The sequence below is a fragment of the Cololabis saira genome, chromosome 24, assembly GCF_033807715.1.
Source record: "Cololabis saira isolate AMF1-May2022 chromosome 24, fColSai1.1, whole genome shotgun sequence".
Lineage (NCBI taxonomy): Eukaryota > Metazoa > Chordata > Actinopteri > Beloniformes > Belonidae > Cololabis > Cololabis saira.
Genome location: NC_084610.1, coordinates 27,082,128 through 27,094,685, shown reverse-complemented (window position 1 = coordinate 27,094,685; position 12,558 = coordinate 27,082,128).

Genomic DNA, 12,558 nt, shown 5'->3' with positions numbered 1-12,558 from the left:
CATAGTGATAGTCACCAATATGTAAACTTCTCTGATTGGACTGAGAGCGGTCACCCCAGTCTGCTGCACACACCACAGATGTTCCCCTCTGTTTCTACTGCACGTCTTCTATTTCATTTCTTTAAAGGGTTTATGCTTTTTAAACCATTAAAATTGTTCAAAATTACTTTTTTCATTCATTTTAATTATTTCCCATAACAGATTCACCTTTGTATTGTTTTGAGAATATAGTAAAAATGTATCATTATTAGTGATGCACCGAAATTGTTCGGCCGAAAATGGCAAAAAAACACTTTCTGTGTTCGGTGGAATAAGTGGGAAAAAAAAACCGAACAGTTAATAACGGTGTTGTAAAATAAGGAAATAGACTCCGCTCCCGTAACTGTTGCACCACAAACATAAATCGTTGGCCAACCAAAAAGTAACCACATAAGAATTTTACCAACATTCACCAGCAGGTGGAACCAAAACAACATAAATCAATCTATTCCAGGTTTAGATGAGGAAATCACACGTGGAAGAGCGTGGAGTGAAGTGGTGCAAACATGTCAGCAGTGTGGAAGTATTTTAGAGTGGCAAAGAATAATACAAGAATGGCTGTTTGCAATGAATGTTCAAATATCTAGAGGGGAAACATCTGCAAAGTCTTTCAGCTACAAGTTTGATTTATCATTTGAAATGATAAAAAACCCTGAGCGCTTTAATGCATTTTTATTGTTTTAAGGCCTATGTTACAATGTTCAGTCAGTTAAGCCTAACGTAAGCTCAAAGATGGCCAAAACATGTATTTTGCTAATTTATTTATTTTAAGTTAGTGTTCTTTGCTGGTATAATGTCTGCTGGAATATTTAAGAAATGCTGGGAAATTAAAAAATGTTCAGTTTTTTATGTTCAACAAATATTTTCTACCTTGTAATTTTGTAAAAGATATTTTTCTTTGAAAAGCCTAAATCAAATTTATTTGATTTATGCAATGGTGAAAAAAGTCGAAATGTTAAGGAAAAAAGTCAAGATTTTGTGAAAAAAGTCGAAATGTCGAGAAAAAATTTCAGAATTTTGTGAAAAAAGTCGAAATCTTAAGAAAAAAAGTCAAAATGTCGAGAAAAAAGTCAAAATATCGAGGAAGAAAAAGTCGAAATGTTGAGAAAAAAGTCGAAATGTCGAGAAAAAAGTCAAAATATTGTGAAAAAAGTCAAAAAGTAACCACATAAGAATTTTACCAACATTCACCAGGAGGTGGAACCAAAACATAATGCTGGGAATTAAAACATGTTCAGTTTTTTATGTTCAATAAATATTTTCTACCTTGTAACTTTGTAAAATATTTTTTTCTTTGAAAAGCCTAAATCAAATTTATTTGATTCATGCAATGGTGAAAAAAGTGGCAAAATAAAGTAAAAACTGCGAGGAACCATGTTCGGTATTCGGCCAAGTGTTTATTATTATTTTCTGTTTCGGTTTCGGCCACAAATTTTCATTTCGGTGCATCACTAATCATTATTCTTATTATTTCAACACACACACTGCTCACCTCCCTCCTCACGTGGGGGCACTGGGGCTGGTTCAGGGCCAGGGGGGGGTCGGGGGCTGACGGACCGCTGCTCAGGGGCCAAAATCCCGTTTCATAGTTGGGGGGGACAATAAACAGTTAAATTTTAGAGAATAAATCCAGGGGGGGACAAGGAATAAAAGTTTTAGCCTTCCATTAATACAGCATTTTGACATTTCCATCTCTATCTCAAACAGGCAGAAGAGCTTTCTTAGAGCAATAAAACAATGGTATTAGGTGGAAGGTGCAATAATACAATAACAATAATACACACATCTGACATAATACACTGATAAAAAAACCCACAATCTGAACAAGAATATTTGTTTTATTTCTAGTTAAAATGTCTCATTTTTAGTTAAAAAATCTCATTACACTTAAAACAAGACTCATCACCAGAAAAATAACTTGTTATTTGACAATTTTCACCTGAGGAAGGAAGGAAGGAAGAAAGAAAGAAAGAAAGAAAGAAAGAAAGAAAGAAAGAAAGAAAGAAAGAAAGAAAGAAAGAAAGAAAGAAAGAAAGAAAGAAAGAAAGAAAGAAAGAAAGAAAGAAAGAAAGAAAGAAAGAAAGAAAGAAAGAAAGAAAGAAAGAAAGAAAGAAAGAAAGAAAGAAAGAAAGAAAGAAAGAAAGAAAGAAAGAAAGAAAGGAAGGAAAGAAAGGAAGGAAAGAAAGGAAGGAAGGAAAGGAGAAAAAAAGAAAGAAGGAAGAAAAAAAGGAAGGAAGGAAGGGAGAAAAGAGAAAGGGAAGAAGGAATGAGAGAGTAGAAGGAAAGAAGGAACTGGGGAATTAGGTCATTTTGACCCAAAGACAGTACAAGGGTTAAAATGTCTCATTTTAGTAAAAAAAAATCTCATTACACTTAAAACAAGACTCATCACTGGAAAAAACAACAATTTTCACCTGTTTCAAGTAGATTTTCACTTAAAATAAGTAGAAAAATTTTTGTTTGTAATAAGAAGATAAATCTTGTTCCACTGGCAGATTTTTCTACTTATTTCAAGTGAAAATCTACTTGAAACAGGTGAAAATGGTCAAATAAAAAAAAATTTTGTCGACATTTCAACTTTTTTCATAACATTTTTGACTTTTTTTTCTCAAAATTTCAACTTTCTTCTGGACATTTTGACTTTTTTTCTCAAAATTTTGACTTTTTTCTCAAAATTTCAACTTTTTTTCTCAAAATTTCAACTTTTTTCTCAAAATTTCGAGAAAAAAGTCGAAATTTTCACCTGTTTCAAGTAGATTTTCCCTTAAAATAAGTAGAAAAATCTGCCAGTGGAACAAGATGTTTTTGCCTATAAGATAAATCTTGTTCCACTGGCAGATTTTTCTACTTATTTCAAGTGAAAATCTACTTGAAACAGGTGAAAATTGTTGTTTTTTTTCCAGTGATGAGTCTTGTTTTAAGTGTAATGAGATTTTACTGTTTATTATTATTTTCGATTTCGGTTTGGGCCACAAATGTTCATTTTGGTGCATCACTACTAAATACTACTGCATTGTTCCAAAATTATTAATTCTGTCTCAAATTATTTTAGGGGGGGACAGCTTTACTGATGGGGGGGACGTGTCCCCCATGTCCCCCCCGGGATTTTCGCCCCTGCCGCTGCTGCTGCTGCACTTGACTCTGTTCAGAATGAGGCATCATTTTGACAGAGGGGAGATCAACTATTATTGAATGAAAACAGCTTGATAAATGTTTGACTGGATTTATTATTTAACTGATATAGCAGTAAAATGAGAAAAGTGAGCTAGCTTATAGACCACAGTAGGGTTGCCACCCGTCCCGTAAAATATGGAATTGTCCTTTATTTGAGAAAAAAATGTTGCGTCCCGTATTGAACTAATACGGGACACGATTTGTACCGTATTTTCATTAACTTTTACACCATATTCTTGTTGAATTATTGATTATTATAGGCGTTGATGTTTTCAAATCAAATAAAGTTATTGTTACCAGGGCATTGAAAATAAAACATTTGTGATTATATGCTATTTAATAACTTAATGTCATTATTTTTCTTTATTATAATTTTGATCATCATTAGGGGCCTCTCTGCATTGGACTGCAGTGGATCGGTCTGTGCATTTGTGAATTTTGTCCTGTGCATTTGTGGATCGGCGTGTGCATTTGTGGATCGGCGTGTGCATTTGTGGATCGGCGTGTGCATTTGTGGATCGGTCTGTGCATTTGTGAATTTTGTCCTGTGCATTTGTGGATCGGTGTGTGCATTTGTGAGTTTTGTCCTGTGCATTTGTGGATCGGTGTGTGCATTTGTGAATTTTGTCCTGTGCATTTGTGGATCGGCGTGTGCATTTGTGGATCGGTCTGTGCATTTGTGAATTTTGTCCTGTGCATTTGTGGATCGGTTTGTGCATTTGTGGATCGGTTTGTGCATTTGTGGATCGGCGTGTGCATTTGTGAATTATGAGACTGCTGTAGCTCCATACATCCAGGCAAGATCACGATGCATTTGGTCAATGTTAATATACATCCATTATTTTAGCTACACAACCATCTGTAACAAACAGCATAAATGTCACTGGTGGATCAGACCAAGGAGATATTGTTGAGTAAAACCTTAATAGCTGCAGATGGACAGGAAGTTGAGGTTTTTGCAGCTCAGCTCTCAACATCTGTGAAGAAACACCTACGAAAACTGATGGAGGTGAAGAAACACCTACAAAAACAGCCAGCAGAAAAATCCCCTTCACTTTGGTGAGATTAGAGTAGATTTTTCTTTATTCCGTCCTCAGTGGGGAATTCACTTTGTGCAGCAGCAGAACACACAATTGAATTTGAATTAAATTGAAATTTTTATTTCAAACATGAAACAGTAGTGAATACAAAACAAAACAATAATAATCAATAATAAATACATGTAAATAAGAAAACCAAGAAAAAAACAGAAATATAAATAAATAAATTAATCCATCATAATGAACATTGCTGGAAAAGGAGCAGGAAGAAGTAAAAACTTATTAAATCCTACCCCATAAAACTATATTTCATTATGATCAAAATTAATTTAATTTCTATAAAAAAAACGATATATATATATATATATATATATATATATATATATATATATATATATATATATATATATATATATATATATATATATACACACACACACACACATACACACACACACAGCAAAAGAAGGATTAAAACAGTAAAAAATATATATATATAAAATTACAAAATATAAACAGTACATACAGTGGAATGAAAATAATATTAATAATATCAATAATTATATTATTTATTAATAATATAATAATAAATATGTTTATATTACATTTTTGTTGTTTTATTTTCATCAATGAACGAAATAAAGAATAAAACAATTAATTAAATAAATAAAAAATTAATAAATAAATAATTAAAGAGTGTGACGGCAGCAGGGAGGAAGGACCTGCATGGCGGTGACGAAGTGTGAAGTGAAGTGTGAACCGCACGTCCTGCTGCCTTTTACACCAAGAAACTGTGGCAGAGCTAGACTTTTAACCTCGGGGGGGCCAGGGCTGTTTCAGGGCCACAGACTATGACAACACTGCAAAAACTCAAAATCTTAACAAGAATATTTGTCTTATTTCTAGTTAAAATGTCTCATTTTTAGTCAAAAAATCTCATTGCACTTAAAACAAGAGTCATCACTGGAAAAAACAACAATTTTCACCTGTTTCAAGTAGATTTTCACTTGAAATAAGTAGAAAAATCTGCCAGTGGAACAAGATTATTTTGCTCCTCTTGTTCCTTGTGTTCGTCAGCAGGGATGCTGAGCTTTGTGGTAAATCCACTCCGGTGGAGGTCTGGGTGGAGGTGGAGCCGGCTGGATCTCCCCGTACTGAAACAGATACACGTGACTTTAATCCCTCACTTAACCGAAAAATATGCCGCAACTGGAATCGAACCCGCGTCGTTGTACAGGGGAAAGTTTACATAAGTCGCTGCTCACCTGTTGAGTTATACGGGCGCTAGTGCTCGCTTCGTAACGGAAAATAATCCACTCTCAAAACGGCAGGGAAACAATGCATATGTAAATACATATAAAATATGAAGATAAATATAGGACGTTTTTAACAGAGTGGGAGAGTTTATTAATATTTAAGCAATACATCCCGACAGGCCGTGGTATACGCTCATTATATCACAGCTGAGTGGCGTCTCCGGCCCGACGCAAAGTGATGTATTGCTTTTATAAAACAGTTACCATTAATGTAAATATGAAAGAGGGATACACAATCTGCAAAAGATGCTGTGTAAATAAAACTGAATTGAACTGAAGTAAATCTAAAGTTTGTGGTGGTCAACGAGGAGCTTGAACCAACAGCTGCCGTTCCTGATGGTCGTCAGCATCACTGAGTCTGGAACCAACAAGTTAACTATGACCTCTTTGATTGTTGGTGAACAGGAAGTGCTGCTCGTCGGCTCTAAAGAACCCTCTGAGTGGTTTTCATCAGAATCACCTCTAACGGTTGAGGAACTCCCACTTTGAGGAAGAGCTCAGTAGAAAGAGTAACTAGTTTACCTGAGGATTCTCCAGCGTCTCCGATTTCTCCGGGGTGAAACGTGAAGGATCCTTCATCCTGTTCCTCTTCCTCCTGAAGTACCGACAAGTCAAACCTGCACAAAGACGGCAGAGAAAACTTCAACGACTGAGTTCCTGACAATGAAGATGCAGTTTGCAACTAACACAACCAACCTTTAAACCTAGAGCTCCACCCAAACCAAACGCCCTGATTGCAGTTGCAGCATCAAATTCAAAGCTCTACTTCTGGCTACCAAACAATTACCCATACGGCTCCTCAATACCTTCACTCCTTCATCCACAGCTCCGCTCAGACAGTGAAAGACGCCTGGTGTTTCCACCACAACGTGGTGTGAAATCAGTAGGCAGAATCTTCTACTCTGTTGTTCCCCGATGGTGGAACGACCTACAAACTCTGATCTGCAGGTCTGGACCTACTTTTAAGAGCAAGCTAAAGACATCTAATAAGATGCATGCACTTACGACAAGATGGTGTCTTCTTAGACGTAGCTTTCTCAATTATATAAAATAAAAAAGATATTCTAGCATTAGCATGGCAGCTCCTGTGTCCAACTGGACTCCCATCAGTCTGACCAGCACTGATGCAGCTGGATGGGATTTATGCTTGTGTTGTTCTCTCATATAAGTGTGTAAGTCGCTATAGATAAAAGCGTCTGCTAAATGACAGTAGTCGTAGTAGTAGTAAATATTGAAAATGGAACTAATTCAAGAAAATGGCCATAATAAAAAATAAAATCCCAAATATCAATGAACCGTTCTATGCTTCCAAGAGGGGGTTTTTCAGGCGATTCGATAAATAATCCACTTATTGTCAAAAGTGTCATGGCCCTTCCTCAGGTCCTCAGTACCCTGTTTGGTTAAATGTGGTTGACGAAAGGTCTTTCTGTGTGGAGTTAGCATGTTCTCCCCGTGTTCCCTTGGGTAGCTAATGTGAGCTAACCTCACAAAAACATGCAGCAATGGTGGGTGTAAACTCTGGCCAGCCGAGCGCCGAAACAACACTCACCTACGAACACTAAAGTCAGGACGATGTTCAGACAGAACGAGCTGAAAACAATCCACTCATTCTGCCACGTTCTGGTGTCTCTGGTTCCTGGTTCGTCTCTTTTTCCTGGTTCGTCTCTTTTTCCTGGTTGGTGGTTCAAATCCTCATGAGGAGTGACAGACACAACTGGAACAGACACATGACAGCGATCAATAAACACTGAGGACAGTTCAAGACTTACTTCAAATCAAATTCACAGGTTCATTCTTATTCAACTCAACAGTGGCGATTTTGGTCTGTAAATTTTGGTGAGGCCATGCTGGAAAATCTTATGCAATCAGTATCAAGTGAGAGAAGGGATCACAGCACCTTTGACCACAAAATTGCAGCTGAATAATGCCATCATCACACAAACAGTGCCAATCTAACGACATATATTATCATATCAATAGCGCTACCAAATGGGCAGTGTTCAAGAGCTCATATCAAATACTCAAGATCGAAACAGCAACGTGACAACAATAAAAACACAATGCACAAGCACGACCGTGCACGAGCATGGCGTGTACGGCGCACATGCAATACACAGCAATTAATAAAGCCACCACACAGAGTATACCACAGACAAACAGCCATTTCAGCACCACAGACAGGTAAACAGCTCCATCAGCGTCGGGGAGCCCACGTGAGGTGGTGTCCCCCCCACACCCACACCCACACATGTATCGCCAGTTGCGCATTACACAAAGTCCACTATAATTCAAAGAATATAAGTACATGGTCAGTTCCACTATAAAAATCTGTTAGACTCACCGTTGACGATCACTTCTTGAAGAGGAATGATAATCCTTATTAAATGTCCTCGTTTTGTCTTTTCCGGCTTGACAAATGGTTAAATCATCCGGTCGATGTGGTCCCAAACGTTTTATTTCCAACTTCTGCTCAATTGATAAAGTGCTAAATCGCACATTCACCAAATAGTCAACTTCATTCATTTTGAAAGAATGAAACGTCACCTATCAATAGGGTCGCCACCCGTCCCGTAAAATACGGAATTGTCCTTTATTTGAGAAAAAAATGTTGCGTCCCGTATTGAACTAATAGGGGACACGATTTGTACCGTATTTTCCTTTAACTTTTATACCATATTCTAGTTGAATTATTGAAATAAATTAACTTTTACACCATATTCTAGTTGAATTATTGAAATAAATGAACCTTTACACCATATTCTAGTTGAATTATTGAAATAAGTTAACTTTTACACCATATTCTAGTTGAATTATTGAAATAAGTTAACTTTTACACCATATTCTAGTTGAATTATTGAAATAAGTTAACTTTTACACCATATTCTAGTTGAATTATTGAAATAAATTAACTTTTACACCATATTCTAGTTGAATTATTGAAATAAGTTAACTTTTACACCATATTCTAGTTGAATTATTGAAATAAATTAACTTTTACACCATATTCTAGTTGAATTATTGAAATAAATGAACCTTTACACCATATTCTAGTTGAATTATTGAAATAAATGAACTTTTACACCATATTCTAGTTTTATTATTGAAATAAATGAACCTTTACACCATAGTTGAATTATTGAAATAAGTTAACTTTTACACCATATTCTAGTTGAATTATTTAAATAAATTAACTTTTACACCATATTCTAGTTGAATTATTTAAATAAATTAACTTTTACACCATATTCTTCACCTGTATGTATATTATACATCTTGGCTGACATGGACATACGTAGCATAGGCAGCTATTTCAGTTGCTAGTATGGTTGTCTATCTGTACAGTCATGCAAGTTCAATGCTATTAAAGCACTTTAAACTTTAAATCAAAGCATTTCGCGCGCAGCAGTTCACCAGTCCACATCATTACAGGCAGAGGACACAGCTCCGCTGTGCCCAAGCGGGCGGAAACAAAGGAGGGGCTGGATCAGGCAGGGCGAACTATTTACACACAGTTACACTACAAAAAGTGTCAGCAGATGAAATTAAGTTGCATCAAATGAAAACTGCGGACATTTCATTGGAGACAAATTTATTATGAACTTATGTTTAATCATTAAACTTTAATGACACATTATCTTCCCCTGCGCAGCAGCGCCCTCTGGTGGGGCCCTAATGCAAAGACGCCATTGCTCGACAATCTTATACAAGACTTTTCATTTTTTGCAGCTCCAGACATATTAGTTTTTTGTGTTTTTGGTCCAATATGGCTCTAAAACATTTTATGTTGCCGACCCCTGGACTAAGGGAACTTTGTGAAGAGATTTCAGCTGGGAACCGGTTTTTACTCGGCAGAAAATTTTGACTTTTTTCTCAAAATTCGGACTTTTTTCACGACTTTTTTCTCAAAATTTCGACTTTCTTCTCGACATTTCGTCTTTTTTCTCCAAATTTGCCCAAATTTTCTCAAAAACGGATATTTCCCCCTCTGCGTTTCTAAAAATCCCATCATTTCCAGGAACCTGCATAAATATCTGTTAAGGTGCTATGAGCAGCCAAACCTACAGGGGGCAGTGTAACGAGAAGATAAAGTCATGCTAGCCAATCAGAATCCTGGAAAAAAACATCAACAAATGACACGAGTAACTTCCAGTTACTTCCAAGATGAACCAGAGTCTTTGGTTTGGAGTGACAGAGAAGTGGAGTTACTTCTCAACATTTTGACTTTTTTCTCAAAAAATTGACTCTTCTCAAAATTTCGACTTTTTTCTCAAAATTTCGACTTTTTTCTCAAAATTTCAACTTTTTTCTCAAAATTTCGACTTTCTTCGCGACATTTCAACTTTTTTCTCAAAATTTCAACTTTTTTCTCGACTTTTTTCAAAATGTTTTGCCTTTTTTCTAAAGATTTCGACTCTTTTCTCAAAATTTTGACTTTTATTATATTAGAGTCTCCTGCAGCTTCTCATATTCTACTGGAACAGTCAGGAACTTACCTGAGATCAGGTGGAAAGTGTCCACAGACACAATCTTTCTATTCTTCATCTTTCCACAGAAGTAACGTCTGAAGTCTTCTGCTGTGAGGTTTTTGATCACAAGTCTGTTTTCTTGGATTAAATATTTGGTTTCAAAACCAGGAGATGAGTAATCGGGTACAAAGGAATAAGAACGTCCGATGTTTGCTCTGAACCGGTGGTGGATCTCCATGAACCAGTGGATGTCTTTATCTATGACAGAGCAGGTTAGATCTACATCTCCACCCAGATCTCCTCGGACCTCCATCTCCTTCTGGTCCTCTGCAGAGACCAGAACCAGCACCAGAACCAGCACCAGAACCAGCAGCAGGATCTTCCACAGGTCCATGATGGTTCAGCTGCTACGACTAGACAGAGTCGTCTGAAAGCAGCTCTGCTGCAGAACCACCTCCTCTTCACTTCCTGTTTCACTCGCTGCTTCAAACCGCAAACACATGCTGCATGTTTCTATATTAGTTAGAACTGGGGGAGATTTATTTATTCATTATGCACTTTGACAAAAAAGTCAAAAAGTCGAAATGTCGAGAAAAATGTTGAAATGTCAAGATTAATGTTGAAGTACAATCTTGAGAAAAAAGTCGAAATGTCGAGAAAAAAGTCGAAATGACAAGAAAAAAGTCAAAATGACAAGAAAAAAGTTGAAATGTCGAGATTAAAAAAGGAAAAAGGAATAAAAAAAGAGAGAAAAAAGTAAAAAAAAAAGAAAAAAGAAAAAAAGAAAAAAAAGAGAAAAAAGGAAAAAATAAAAAAAGAAGAAAAAAAGGAAAAAGAGAAAAAAGTAAAAAAAGAAAAAAAAGAGAAAAAAGTTAAAAGAAAAAAAGGAAAAAGAGAAAAAATAAAAAAAGGAAAAAAAGAGAAAAAAAGGAAAAAAAGAGAAAAAAAAGAAAAAAGAGGGAAAAAAGGGAAAAAAGTGAAAAAAAGGAAGAAAAAAAAGGAACAAAAAGAAGAAAGAAAAAAAGAGGAAAAAAAGGGAAAAAAATGAAAAAAGAGAAAAAAAGGAAAAAAAAGGGAAAAAAATGAAAAAAGAAAAAAAGAAAAAGGGAAAAAAGAAGAAAAAAGGAAAAAAAAGAGAAATAAAGAAGAAAAAAGGAAAAAAGAAAAAAAAGAAGAAAGAAAGGGGAAAAAAAAGGTCAAACATTTTTGAAAAAGCTCCAGGAGCCACTAGGGCGGCGCTAAAGAGCTGCGGGTTGATGATCCCTGGTCTAGCTGGTGAAGTATTCACATTAAAGCAGCTCTGCTGCAGAACCACCTCCTCTTCACTTCCTGTTTACTCGCCGCTTCAATCCAGTTTGACGTCAAACCGCAAAGACCAAATGAGTCTGAGAGGACGGAAGAGGAACCACATGCTAGCAGCAGCAGGACCTCCAAAGGTGCACTAGTACTAGCTGGTGAAGTATTCACATTAAACCAGGGGTTAAACCCAACATGTTTTAGAGCCATATTGGACCAAAAACACAAAAAACTAATATGTCTGCAGCCGCAAAAAATGAAAAGTCTTGTATCAGAATTAGAATGAAGAAACACATGCTGCATGTTTCTATATTAGTTAGAACTGGGGGAGATTTATTTATTCATTATGAACTTCGAGAAAAAAGTCGAAATGTTGAGAAAAAAGTCAAAATGTCGAGATTAAAAAGGGAAAAAGGAAGAAAAAAAGAGAGAAAAAAGTAAAAAAAGAAGAAGAAAAAAAAAGAAAAAAAAGAGAAAAAAGGAAAAAAAAGAGAAAAAAAGAAGAAAAGAGAAAAAAGTAAAAAAAAGAAAAAAAGAGAAAAAAGTATAAAAGAAAAAAAGAAAAGAGAAAAAAAGGGAAAAAAAGGACAAAAAAGAAAAGAAGAAAAAAAGAGAAAAAAAGTAAAAAAAGAAGAAAAAAATAAAAAAAGAAAAAAAAGTAAAAAAGAAGAAAAAAGAAAAAAAGAGAAAAAAGGAAAAAAAGAAAAAAAGAGAAAAAAGGAAAAAGAAAACAAGGCAAAAAAAGAAAAAAGAAGAAAAAAAGAGAAAAAAAAGGAAAAAAAGAGAAAAAATGAAAAAAAGAAGAAAAAAAAAAAGGTGGAGAGTACAGGCCTTTACAGGCTATTTATTTACATCAGTGTCTATTTTTATTTTATTTTAATTTATTTTTTATTGTTGGCTTTGTCTCGGACACAACAAAACCCATTAAATTAAAAGCATCAAAATATAAAAAAAGCAGAACAATTTAACAGTCTCATCCAAAAATTAAACACAACAGCAAAACAATGTGTTGCAGAGGGAACAGGAGGAAACAGAATAAAGTTGATTTAGTCCTGGTTCCTCACTATATCATATCATATATGCCATATAAAAATGTAAAAATTATTTGCACCTTTTGCTATAATTGAGTCCAACGAATAAATATATATTTTTTAAATTACTGTTTTCCATTTACAATTTCACGGACCACCTGCAATACCGACACGGACCACCAGAGGGCCGCGGGCC